The sequence below is a fragment of the Gymnoscopelus braueri genome (genome assembly GCF_963280865.1).
Source record: "Gymnoscopelus braueri genome assembly, chromosome: 5".
Taxonomy (NCBI): domain Eukaryota; kingdom Metazoa; phylum Chordata; class Actinopteri; order Myctophiformes; family Myctophidae; genus Gymnoscopelus; species Gymnoscopelus braueri.
In genome coordinates this window covers 7,314,915-7,327,923 of record NC_137606.1, presented here as the reverse complement: position 1 = coordinate 7,327,923, position 13,009 = coordinate 7,314,915, and positions in this window count along the sequence as shown.

Sequence of the window (13,009 nt, the reverse complement as noted above, 5' to 3'; positions counted from 1 at the left end):
TCTGGTGAGGGCTGTGGAGTATGCCACGAAGAAACTCCCCATGAGAGAGCCCCTGCTACAACATGCCATGTTTCTGGATGTCCAGCAGAGGGTAGAGTGTGGCGTGGAAGACGCCTTGTACTTTGTCCACAGGTTAGTTGGGGTGTCAAGTACATTTATCTACAGTATAGTGCCAAATCATAACACAAGTTATCTCAATATGCTTAGTAAGTAGAGCAGGTTAAAGACCAGGCTGTTGTCACATTTTCTAAATGGATTGTAAAGTTTGATGACCACATCTGAAAAACAACCCCTGTTTCAGCTACATTACTTTACCAGATCAGTGCACATTGTGTTCTTTTTAGGTTTCCTGAACTTCTCCCTTACAACAGACCTGAAGAGCGTGATGAACTGAGTGAGGAGTTTCTGGACTACCAGTCCATGGACATTGCCATGTCCGAAGACCCAGCCACGTTTGACATTGAGAGCTTTTGGGGGAGCATGGGATCAATGAAGAATAAGGTAAGAATTATTCTGCACCCTTTAAAATACCCATTGACGTAATCAACGTAATTCTATACAAAAATACTTGAGAGTAATTAGGCTTCCTATGTACATTTTCCAAAGGTGACCGGTAGGAGCAGATTTGGAAGGCTCTCTCGTATTGCCAAGTTGGTGTTGGTACTTCCACATTCAAATGCTGATGCTGAACGAGTGTTCTCTGTGGTGGGACTAAACAAAACCAAAACCCGAAACAGTTTGGCTCTTGAGGGAACTCTATCATCCATCATGACTGTGAAGATGGCAAACCTTGAGCCACAGTGTTTCAAATGGGAGCCCCCTCCCTCTGTCATCAAGGCATCAAAATCTGCCTCAAAAACCTACAACATGAGACATGTCATGTAAACCCTAAAACACAAACAAAGACGTGCACTTTATTGTTTTATAATATATATATTATTCTGGTTCTTTGTTACACGAAAAAAATGCACTAAAGGAAAAGGCTGCTATTGGTTCTTAGAAGGCTGCTATTGTTCTTTGAAGGCTGCTATGTTCTTTATATTGACATTTTATAAATAAACATATTTAATTTGTCAAATATTTTCTTGTTAGAATTGTTTTCATTTCTACTTGTGCTGGTCAGTTATTAACACTATATAAGCATGAGGGGGCCGACAGGGAGAGCAGCTGGCATGGGGGTGAAGACATCAGTCTTAATGTTAAATTCCTCTAAATCAGCGTTAAAAAGGGCCCTTTTAAAATTTTGGGCCCCCAAAAAAATTTTTCACGGTCGCGGTCGAACGCATTATGACAGTTGAGTCTCACTCCTAGACATTTCGGAAAGTTGGCAGCCCTGCTATATGCAAGCTCACGGGTCACAGCAAGATGCATTGTGAACTTATAGATCACTGTAGAATTATCCAGGGCCTTCCAGCGCCTGAAGTTTGCAGTTATTATTATGTGTGTATTTTAGGGGTGTGCCGATATATCGTCCCGCGATATATCGCGATACGTTTTCGTGACGATATGTATCGTTTTGGGGGAAAAAAAAATCGTTTAAAAAAAAAAAAAAAATCTTTTTTTTTTTTTTTTTTTTTTTTTTACAATAATTATAATCAGGCATGCAAACAGCCCCGGGGTGAAAAGGGTGACAACATGTTTTCTTTTCGGGTCAGGTGTCACACTATTGCCCTATTTGGATTCAAAACGGCTATTGAAGCTGAAAAGCTACAAGTTCGCATATCTGAATAATGCAAAAACAGAATTATTTGTTTGCATTTGCTTTTTTTCTCCCCCATATATTTGTCATAATAAAAAAAGTGCGTATCGTATCGTATCGAAATCGTATCGAAGTTGTGAGCCAAATATCGTATCGTATCGTTTGGTGAAATTAGTGTATCGGCACACCCCTAGTGTATTTCCTGCTTATTTAGGATCTTATACCGGAGTGATAGGCTGAGTTATTATTCTAGGAGTTGATACATGCTTATATGAAGACTAATACTGCTTATTTGGACAACTATATACAAATTCTAAAAGCCACATTACACCAGTGGACTTTACACATGTCACCTGACAGGCCGTGTGGTGACCCACCAAAAAGTGCCTAGAAAATGAATTTCGTTCCCACGTCTTGGATCTACTTTTTCAATGCATTTTTGCATAGACAATACCCTTGTGGACTTTGGGTTAAAAGGTCTCCGCACAAAATCCTGCAGTATTTTTTCACAAGCCAGAAATGTATATAAAAGTGAATAACCAAAAAACGAAAATCTTGTGCTGCTATTTTGCTTGTAAAATGTGTTGATTCTGGCAACACAAAATCTTTCTCAAATGTCATAAATACATGTACCTAACATCTGAAAGTATTGGTGCCTTAGTGTACTCATGTTTGAATTTTGTTCATGAATTGTAGAAAGAAAACGCTTCTACTGAAGTTATTGGCGCCCAGCACAATGAAACATACACAAAGTACATTTAGCTAAAAGCTTATATTTCATGCATAGAAAATGTCACAACCTACTGTGTAATGAAAGGTAGAGAGAAAGAAAAGCAGCACTCCTTGGCCCAAAATGGCTGAAAATCAATCAAAATGCTACCACGCCCCCTAGATTGGAATAATGCCAAAAATGGACTAGACTAAAATAAATACAACAAAGCTCCAAATTATTACAACATATTGTACAAAATATGTATTAATATACCACAGTGTGTCACAGCATGTGTCATTTGTACATCACTTCACATTTTTCCTGCCTACAACATAAAATGTTAGGGAAAGATGAGCACAAGTGTATAAATAAAGATGTATTCACAATGATAGCCAATTTAGTTTAAATATACTCTCAAAGCCTTTTTTGTGAGGGAATACATCTATAATATACTTTTCAGCATAAAGGTTTTTGTTTCCCAGAACTGTCAAAGACACACATGGTATTTGAATTACCTGTAGTTTGAAGCATCAAGATCCTCATGCTTCTTCACTGTGTTTACCAACATCCTTCGTTACTGGTTTATTTTCAGCACCTCTTGGTCAACTATAAGCCTTTGACGGATGACTCTCTCACAGAAGATCTTGCAGCGGTTAGCGAAGGGTGGTTAATTTCTGAACACGCACGCACGCACGCACGCACGCACGCACGCACGCACACACACACACACACACACACCATTTATTTATGTCCACATAAAGGAGAAACATACAGGGACACAAATATTATAGGTGCAGTAAGGTTACATTCACATAATCCTGGCATATGTTTTCATGATACAATAGGCATGTCACTCAGTACTCTATGGGTAGGGTATAAGTAACACTGTCTCCACCATATATGGTGGCTGCTAATTATATATACTGTAGCAGAGATAGCACAATACTTTGCCAACCTTTTTGCCTCCTTTTTGGGCATCCCAAGTTGTTGAAACCCTCTAACAGCCAGTATGTGGCCAGGCTATATGTCCTATAGCCTGCCAAATATAAAAACAAATAGTCTGCATCTAATAGCCCAGCTCTGAGATGGAGTGGTTGGTATTTAATGACCTTGGTCATAAAGGCTTCCTCTAGGCTAGAGTCAAAGGTGCAGGCTATTTCTAATACAGACACTTCCCTGGACTCTTTATCAATCACAACATCTGGTGTATTAGCTGTTAACGATGTAATGATGTCCGAGTTATCACAGAGATGGAACATGGATGAAATGACACACGAATGTTTGTACATTTTCACTGAGGTTTGCCACTGTTTTGCCATAATTATAAAAAAAAACATGCTTATGTATGTTCTGTATGTATGTATGTATGTATGTATGTATGTATGTATGTATATATGATGAGGATGATAAATACAGTAATAGCACCCATACAATCATAAAATGACATTCATATTTGACAGTCCATTATTGACATGCATATTGCCAATTAGCTTATGGGCTTTATCAGCACTGGTGAGATGCAGTGGTGGACAGCAACAAAGTACATTTACTCAAGTAGGCTACTGTACTTAAGTAGAATTTGGAGGTTGTTTTACTTGTGAGCTTGAAAAAAAATCTATTGAAAATAGCAGATCTACATGTAGATCTGCTATTTTCAATAGATTTTTTTTCATGTGATAACATAATAAATTATGTCTCTCATGTTAAAATGTGTCTCCCCCCTCTGTGTGTGTGTGTGTGTGTGTGTGTGTGTGTGTGTGTGTGTGTGTGTGTGTGTGTGTGTGTGTGTGTGTGGCTCACCTGCTGACGTTTCTGTTTGAGAGAGTTGATCCTTCTGTCGTATTCCTCTCACATTAATCACATTAATGTATGTTTGTCAATAGCACGCTGGTAGAATGTTGCGTGAAACCCAGCGTCCTCAGGAGGCTTGTAAAAACCCATATCCACACCATGTTGACGTTTATAAGTAACGTTGACGCACGTTGTGTAGTAGCCCTGAAACATTCAACCTGGTGTTTGCACTTTCTCCATTAACGGGCCATACATCTACATAAACGTTCATATTTCAGATTTAAAGTTGCTTACCCATGTCCATGGATGTTACAATTATGTACGGGCTCAGAGAAGTACCTGTATCTTCCGTATTGTTCAATAAAAAGCATGTTAATCCGATCGGTGGCCATTTTTGCCATATCCTTTCAACTACGCGAACCTATCGGTTGGGAGGTGTATTGCACTCTGATACAGCATAAATGTATGAGAAAATGTCCACCAATCGGTTAAAAATACTCTTTATTGAACAATACGGAATATACGGGTATTTCTATGGGACCATACAGAATTGTAACATCAGTGGCCATGCGGTAAGCACTTTATATTTGAAATCTGAACGTTTATGTAGATGTACGGGCCTTAAATGGAAAAGTGCAAACACCTGGTTGAAGTTCGGTCGGGACAGACGACCGTCGTGTATCCATGGCTTGTTGTACATGTATCCGTGTAAATTCCTGAACCTCTTCTTTCTGGACAGACAAGACTCATATAGCATCGTTTCGAGTCCTTTTGACGTGCTTTTGAAGGATATTTTCTTTGTTTTGATTTATTTTCTTCGGACGTTACCGTTGCCATGGCTGTTGTTGCAGGAAATGGTGGGAATAAAGAAGCGACCCCATTGGTTCTAACGGGAATCACGTGCCAAAAACCGCACCACCCTTTTGAGTATTACTACGCCTAGTAAGAAAATAGTACCGACTTTAAACACTGATTATGAAAATACTGCACAAAATCAGATGGCGACACTTTTGTTTCTTACTTAATACCAATAGATCTTTTTTAAGAAGCAGAGATTATTTAAATCCACTTAATGGGAACGAAACTGAAGGACAATAGGGCCTACATGAGGGCATGTTGATTGATTAGGTCAGATGAGGAGCTGGGATGCAGTGGCTACTGTTTAGAACAGTGCTCAAGCCTGTGTTTCCACTTTAAGACAATACACAAGTCACATGATTAATCAACAGAAGGTTACACCCACATGGTAGACCAAACCGATATAAATGGAGTGGATGCTCACTATCAGGATGAAGTGTTCTACGCATGCAACAGAACAGTGTTACTAGTTACCAGGGTGTTATTGTTGGGTCATTTTTCCAGCTCCGAGAGACTGACGGTAAGAATTGAGAGTGTGTTTACACGACAATAAATATATATATATGGTTTATAGTTTTGTGGGGGAGATCTAATTAGTTGCATTGCTTGTGTGACTGACTAGATAATTGTACAATCACAATGCATTAATTTCTGTGTTATTCCATTGTAATTTTGGCGTTGAAAAATTATTTGATATACTGATTTTATTATGTTTTATCTCACAGTTTGCAAACCTCTGTTTTAAATGGTATCACTGTAATCCTTAAAGGAGGAGTTCATCCAAAAAATTACTTATTTTCGATCAATTGCACACCCTATGAAGCCTTGAATCCATGGATTCTTTTTTGTTTTTGTCGCATTCCTAAGCTAATAATTTGATTCCCGTCTCCTACCGGCTAATGTATCCGGAAGGAGACACAAAGTAGATTATTTGTGTCTCCTACCGGAAATGCACACGGTCATCAAATTATTGTCTTAGGAATGCCACAAAAAATAATAAATGCATGAAATCAAGGCTTCATGGGGTGTGTAATTGATAGAAAATAAGTAATGTTTTGGGTGAACTCCTCCTTTAACCATCAAAACATTCATTATTTTCCCCTCCTCTCCAGTATTTCACTATCTTGCATGAGTTATTTTTTACAATAATTCTGGACATCACAGTTTAACTTTTTCTGAACATGTAGGCCATTACACCAAACGTAGTGTGCTATCGAATTGTGTGACGGCAGGGGTCACTGTTTTCGGCTAATCCACGCTTAAGTGAAGTCTCCTCATATGAGTTGAAAAAGATTTGTGTTTTTCTATTTCACTTACAGAGGTTTTTTTTAAATGAATACTTAACTGACGGTTTGCAAAAAAAAGGCATGGTGGCACAGATTTATATAAGAGAATGCTAAAAGGATGACCCAAATAAGCCCAGGGCTTGTTTCCATTAAGGTTCTATTAATGTTACAAATGATACCGGTGACAGTGGTTCTCAAAGAAGGGTTTGGAGACCCCCATGGGGTGCTGAGGCGGTTCCAGAGGGTCCCCAGCAAATGGACCCTGAGTAAAGGGGTTCCATGTGTAACACTGTCAAAGTTAAAACGTTTTTTTGTGAAAACAGCCCCGTCTGGTGGTCTCCAGAATCTCACAGGGTCACCGATTTTGGCGTAAAAGCCAGAGGGCAGCAGAGAAGGGTGCATCTAAGCTGCCGCGCTGTGAATCCAGGGAAGGACACAGTAGTTTCAAGATGACGGCCAGAAGGCTGGCGGCCATAAGGCTGCACAAGGTAAAATCTCCTGATGTTCCAATACCAATACTACCCCCCCCCCCCCGTGTGTGTGGTGTTGGGTTCAGTGCTAAAACACATGCTAAAATTCACTCCTCCTCACTGTGTTAGCTAACTGTGAAATATTCCTGGCAAGCGGAGTAGCCGGCACAATTTAGGCCGGAGAAACTCTCTCTCCGGCCTAAATTTTGCAGGCTCTCCGAGAGAGGGAGAGGGGGGGGAAACCCCAGGGCTTTGGGAGGAGAACGACTGTTGTAGCGAGAACCTCCCATTGTCGTCGTCCCAAAACCGAGCTAACGGCCCTTAGCATGTTAGGCTAAAGTTATTATAACACCGCAAACAGCTCGACACCGCATCCGCTCTCAGACGCTCTTTTCCCCCCTCCTTCTTCCGTTACACGAGTGTTAACCCTGTTGGCTACCTTAGCTAGTCCTGTTTTTAACCACTTAATGGTAGGGTAAGTGCTTTTCTTTGGTTAAAATAAGTGTTAAATAGCTCTATATTCTGATAGTACTCATTGCTATAGAGTGTTAGTTCAGTAAAAGGAGTCTCCTTGTCTCTCCAGCTCTTTATAAAACAGAAAATGCATTTTTGTTTCAGTTTCATTTCCAATTTTATCCAATCAGGATAGATAACTCAATCAGGATATAGATTAAACAAGTGAAATTGGAAGTGATGACACTAAGAAATGAGCAGGCAAAATTGGAACCGGAACACTATAAAAATGAAGCTTAAAATGGGTACTTTCTTCTGATTGGCTGAGATTTTGACACCTACCGGAAAATGTATTTTCTGTTTATTAAAGAGCTGGAGAGACGGGGAGACTCCTGAACAAACACTCTATAGCAATGATTACTATCAGAATATAGTGCTTTAACCTTTTAACAAAATACTTTTTGTTTTAACCAAAAAATATCACTTACCCTACCTTAAGCCTTATTTTATACTTATGTAAAAATTGTCTGAGATTTCCAAAAATAGCTGATGTATAGCGCTTCGCATCACAGGGCGTTGTGAGATTGTAGATTGGCTATCGCAATATCGTCACGGTATCGATATAGAGGTGTTGGGTCAAACATATCATGGTATCTAATTTTATCGATGTAGACGACACAGTGCCTGCTCTCATTTACATTGTACTCGTTTTCCTCTCGCTCTCTTAGGAACTCGAAGAACTTCTGGAGTCTGAAATGAAAAACTTCAGGAACATTCAAGTTCCATATTCCATATTCAAATGGGAAGGGCTCATTGTTCCTGTAAGTCGCTTTTGAATTGTCTTGGTAGATAAAGTGCGTTTGCACCCCTACTATTTACAAGGAGAGATGTGTAGGAGAGCACAGCCAACGTAGATAAGATAGTAGTTGTCTTGCACACATTGTTCTGTTTTTATTCATTGATGAACATTTTGGTCAACTGACCTTCATTAGTTAGCTGAAATGTTTTGTAAGTGAAGAGTGTGCGGGACAACTCTTCTTTTTTTTATCTTCTGTTTACCATGCTGACTGTAAATCGCTCTAGATTAAGAGTCTGCTAAAATACCTAAATTGAATCGGCTCTGTTCACAACTGTAGTCTCAGGTTTCCAGAAGGTGGCATACCTGTTTCCTGTTCCAGTTCAGTGTCCCATAGTTTTGTTTGATTGTCCCAGTCATAGATATAGAAACCTAGATACCTCATTGGCCTCTGCAGTTCATTGGAGTGACCTGTATCGCGGCTGCCATTTTGGAGAAGGCAAGCTTCTAGACTACTGGCCAATCACAGCGCGTCTTTTCCGGGACTTGTCCGGAATCTAGTTGTATAAAAATATCCCATTATATTTTTACACAACTACATTCTGCCAAGTCCCGGAAAATACGCGCTGTGATTGGCCAGTAGTCAGGAAGCTTGCCTTCTCCAAAATGGCGCCCCAGAGCCGGAGGAGGCGTCTACCTGTCTATGGTCCCAGTGGCAGATATAAACGGGAGACACACATGGCACCTTCATGTCAAACCGAGCCTATTGTCTTAAATCTGTTCACTGCTTCATCATCGTGTCTCGTGACACTCCCGCCATAGTTTGACCATGTGTGCACCTCCTCTTCTCCAGGATAACCCTCCTTATGACAAAGGGGCCTTCACGATTGAAATCATTTTCCCCGACAAGTACCCCATCAAGCCTCCTAAGATCACGTTCAAGACCCCCATCTACCACCCCAACATCGATGAGGAAGGACAGGTGCCTGTGATCCTCGCGGAGAACTGGAACCCAGTCATCGGGTCAACTAAACGAGGTGTGTTCATCAATACTATTGTGAAATTACATTGCAATATCGATTTCAAAATGGGTATAGCAATCGATTTGACAGTGCAATTAATTGGTTATTGAATATAAAAAATTAATAAATATATATATATATATATATATATATAAAAACTAATCATTTCTGTTTTGCCTTTAGGGTTCATAAACAAAAGGTGCACAGGGCTGATATGACAAATAACTTGCATAATTTAATTTAAATAAAAACATGAATAGTGGAAATAGCCGATCTACAAGCTCAATCTATTTCCACTATTTTTGAAAATATATGAAATTTTTCAACATGGAAATGATTATAACTATTATGCAAAAATGATTGAAGTTATTATGTAATAATTGTGACAGGCCTAGGGCCGGGCAATGTGGACCAAATCAAGTATTATATTTTTTACCAGATAACGTGATATCGATATTGTGACGAGAATATACATTTTCTTTTTAATTTGTCAAAGATGACTCCAAAATGGCCAAATATAATGAGATTATATCTATCTATAGATAGTATCTATCTATATATCTCATTAAAATGGAAGTAAATTAGGCCTTAAAGGATCACTTAACCCATTTCAACCGTATCTTCATATAATTGGTCCTCATTAATGCTCATTATAATATGGCACCGCCACCATATCTTTCTACTCACTCTGTCTCTCATTGGTGGGCTGTGGACAGTTGAGAAACCTTCCTTTCAGTGTGCTAACTTTCCAGGAAGAGAAAGGCTATACACTTAGAATTCCCATCAATGATGTTATAGGTAGGCAGGTTTCTGAACTGTCCACAGCCCACCAACAATGAGACACAGTGAGTAGACAGAAATGGTGCCCAACTGCCCATCTTATAATGAGCCTAGTGAGGAGTGGACCAATCATATTAAGATTCTATTGAAAATGGGAAGAAGTGGTCCTTGTAATAAATCTACAATGGTTTGTTTCAGACATACTTTAAAGTGTTTGTCTCTCTCTCTCTCTGCTGTGTTTTTTCTCTTGCAGTAATTCAGTCCCTCATTGCCCTGATGAATGACCCGCAGCCAGAGCATGCTCTGAGGGCAGACCTAGCAGAAGAATACTCAAAGGACCGTCAAACATTCTTTAAGAATGCAGAGGAGTTTACAAAGAAACACGGTCAAAAACGGCCTCCCTCCCCACCCAAGAACTCGCCGCGGATCCGACATGGTTCATCCTCCAAGTCCTCCTCGCCTCCCCACCCCCTCTTCCCTCCTCCCATCCACTTTCACGACCCAAAATTTTATATTTTATATTATTTTATTCTTTTTATTCTTTTTATTACAGCAAAGCTGATAAAAAGTGGCATAAAAGTGTCTAAAAAACTTTTCCAGAGAAAAAAACTAAACGAAACAAAAATGCATTGAAGGTTTCTGTTTTAGCGTTGTCCCTCTTTTCCGTAAGCAGTATCATGCAAGATTTAGCAGGCCGCCCCCAGCGCCGACCTGAGTTTACCCGAGTTCTGTTCCATGTTTTGATTTGGTTTGATGTATCCTTAAACCTCTTTCTCTTTGCAAACCATCAGCGGTGTATCTTTTACGTAATGCAACAAAACTATATCTTGGAAATAAATAATGACGCATAGCAAGGTTCTGGAGGTGTGTGATACTACCCCCCCCGCTCCCCCAGGGGCGCTGGAAGTCATTTATTCCAAGGGGGGGCTGGGCTTGGCGGGGGACTCCGCACGAGCCATTCTTTTTCACGTTTTTTCACCTTTTTAACAAATATTTTATTCCCCAAAGTTAAATACATCATTGTTTTAATATATAGGTGTGTGTATAGACTTTAAAAATTATATATATTTGTTTAATTTACAAAAAAAAAAAAGAAAAAAATCCCAACTTTTTTCTTTCTCTCCACCACCAGGGGTGCTGCACCCTCAGCACCCCACTTCCAGCGTCCCTGCGCTCCCCACATTCTTTCACCCATCTACCCTGAACGCAGCTTCTTGACGTGCACTGTATCCTGTGGAGTTAGCCAGCTCCCCCCCCCCCCCCCCCCCACACACAGTAGAATCATATCACAGTATCACACCTGTTATTCAATACGTTTGTTTTAAATAAAGGGAAAAAATGAAGGTTGGAGTCGTGTGATGATTAATTAATTAAAAAATAATTGGTTTGACTTTACACTCCGAACATGCTGAGTCAGTTAACCCGGAGAGCATAATGGTGGTTTTTATTAATGCTTTATTTGTGTCTGTAGTGCCAAATTAAATGGCACAAAAAAGATGCGATGGTGTCCCATGACGGGTTTTGTTTAGATATAAATGGTGCATTTATATAGCACTTTTATCCAAAGCGCTCTACATAGATTGTGCATTACATTCACACACCGATGGCGGAGGAAACCATGCAAGGCACCAGAAACCTGCTCATCGGGAGCAATTAGGGGTTCAGCGTCTTGCTCAAGGACACTTCGACACTGACTCTGGGGGAGCCCGGGATCGAACCGGGAACCGTGGGTTTCCAGTTCACTCTGGTCCAAGTTAGAGATGATCTGAATCCATAGTTAAGAAGCAACGGTGTCGTGAGGTGGAAATAGCCGTCTGGTGTAGTCACGAGTGCTGAAAAACTATCGATAACGTTTTAATCTGGAAGTTATGTCTAAAATTAATGAACAATGAGCAACTGCATGGTCTATTTTGTGACAAATATAATTTACATGAGCCGTCAAAAATGGACAGTGAGTCTGTCGTAAAGAGTCCTGTCCGGGAAGACTTCTGTCTGGTTCCTCTGAACCCGTTCTGGATCACCACTCCCCAGTGGTGGTAATAGGTTTGCATTTGAGAATACAATCATTATGCACTTTTACATTATGAATAAACCAAACTATTTTGTGCTGACAAACTAGGCTATATTGTGGATTTAGTGACTTTTCCTGTCATAATCGCCACTGTGACATAGCCTACAGCAGCCTACTGTAACCTCTATATTGTATACGTACCATGTACATGGTATTTGCTACATTAATCGGGGAGTTGTATGTTTGTTTAACATAAAATTTAGAGGTGACAGTATGCGGTTTTATAGTTAGTCAAATGCACAGGTGAACATTTGACAGGAAGAATTACTAAATTATTGTTATTGGCCACATATTGTAGTGTAGGTAGATCATGTTTGTTTGTATTCTCATAATGCAGACCAATCCACATGATTATCACCATAGGCGAGTTGTGATCCAGTGCACCAAGATGGAGGTCCAGATTTCATTGCAGCAGCTTTACAGGCAGCCAAGTTAAAGAGGGTTGATTTATATGCATTAATTATGATTTTACAGTCTATACATTTTAGTCACACAATAGACAACATAGTTGCTCAATTTTGATTTCACACGTACAACCGCTGCATTAAAACACTGCACCTAAATTTGCTACTTTCAATACCGCAGTCTACTTGTCAGATTTCAGTCAATCTTAAGTGTGACACAACCACTAAGCTCATCTGCAACATGAGCACAGGCGTCAAACGTTGAGTGGAGCAACTGTGACACTCAGTGGAAATGTACACGTTACATGGATTGGTTAAAGAGAGAGCTCAGAGATATAGTTGTTTGGAGAATTGTAATTTTTTTTCCCAATCACCCAGTGTCCGAGCCTTATGCCAAATGCCTTAGGACAGACCTTTTCTTTATATAGTCTGAAGTTATATCAAAGAGCATGGGCCTTCAACAGGAAGCTGACACATCTGTGTTATAGGGGTAAAAAATGTTGTACTTGACCCCTAGCATCCCTATTCCGAGGGATCATTAGACACAAATAGCAGATCTAAAAGCTCACAGCATGTTGCGATGCATTGTGAGCTTGTAGATCGGCTATTTTCAGCAAAGAGTTTTGGCGTAGAGAGAAAAAAACAGGATAGCTGCAGAGCCAAAGGT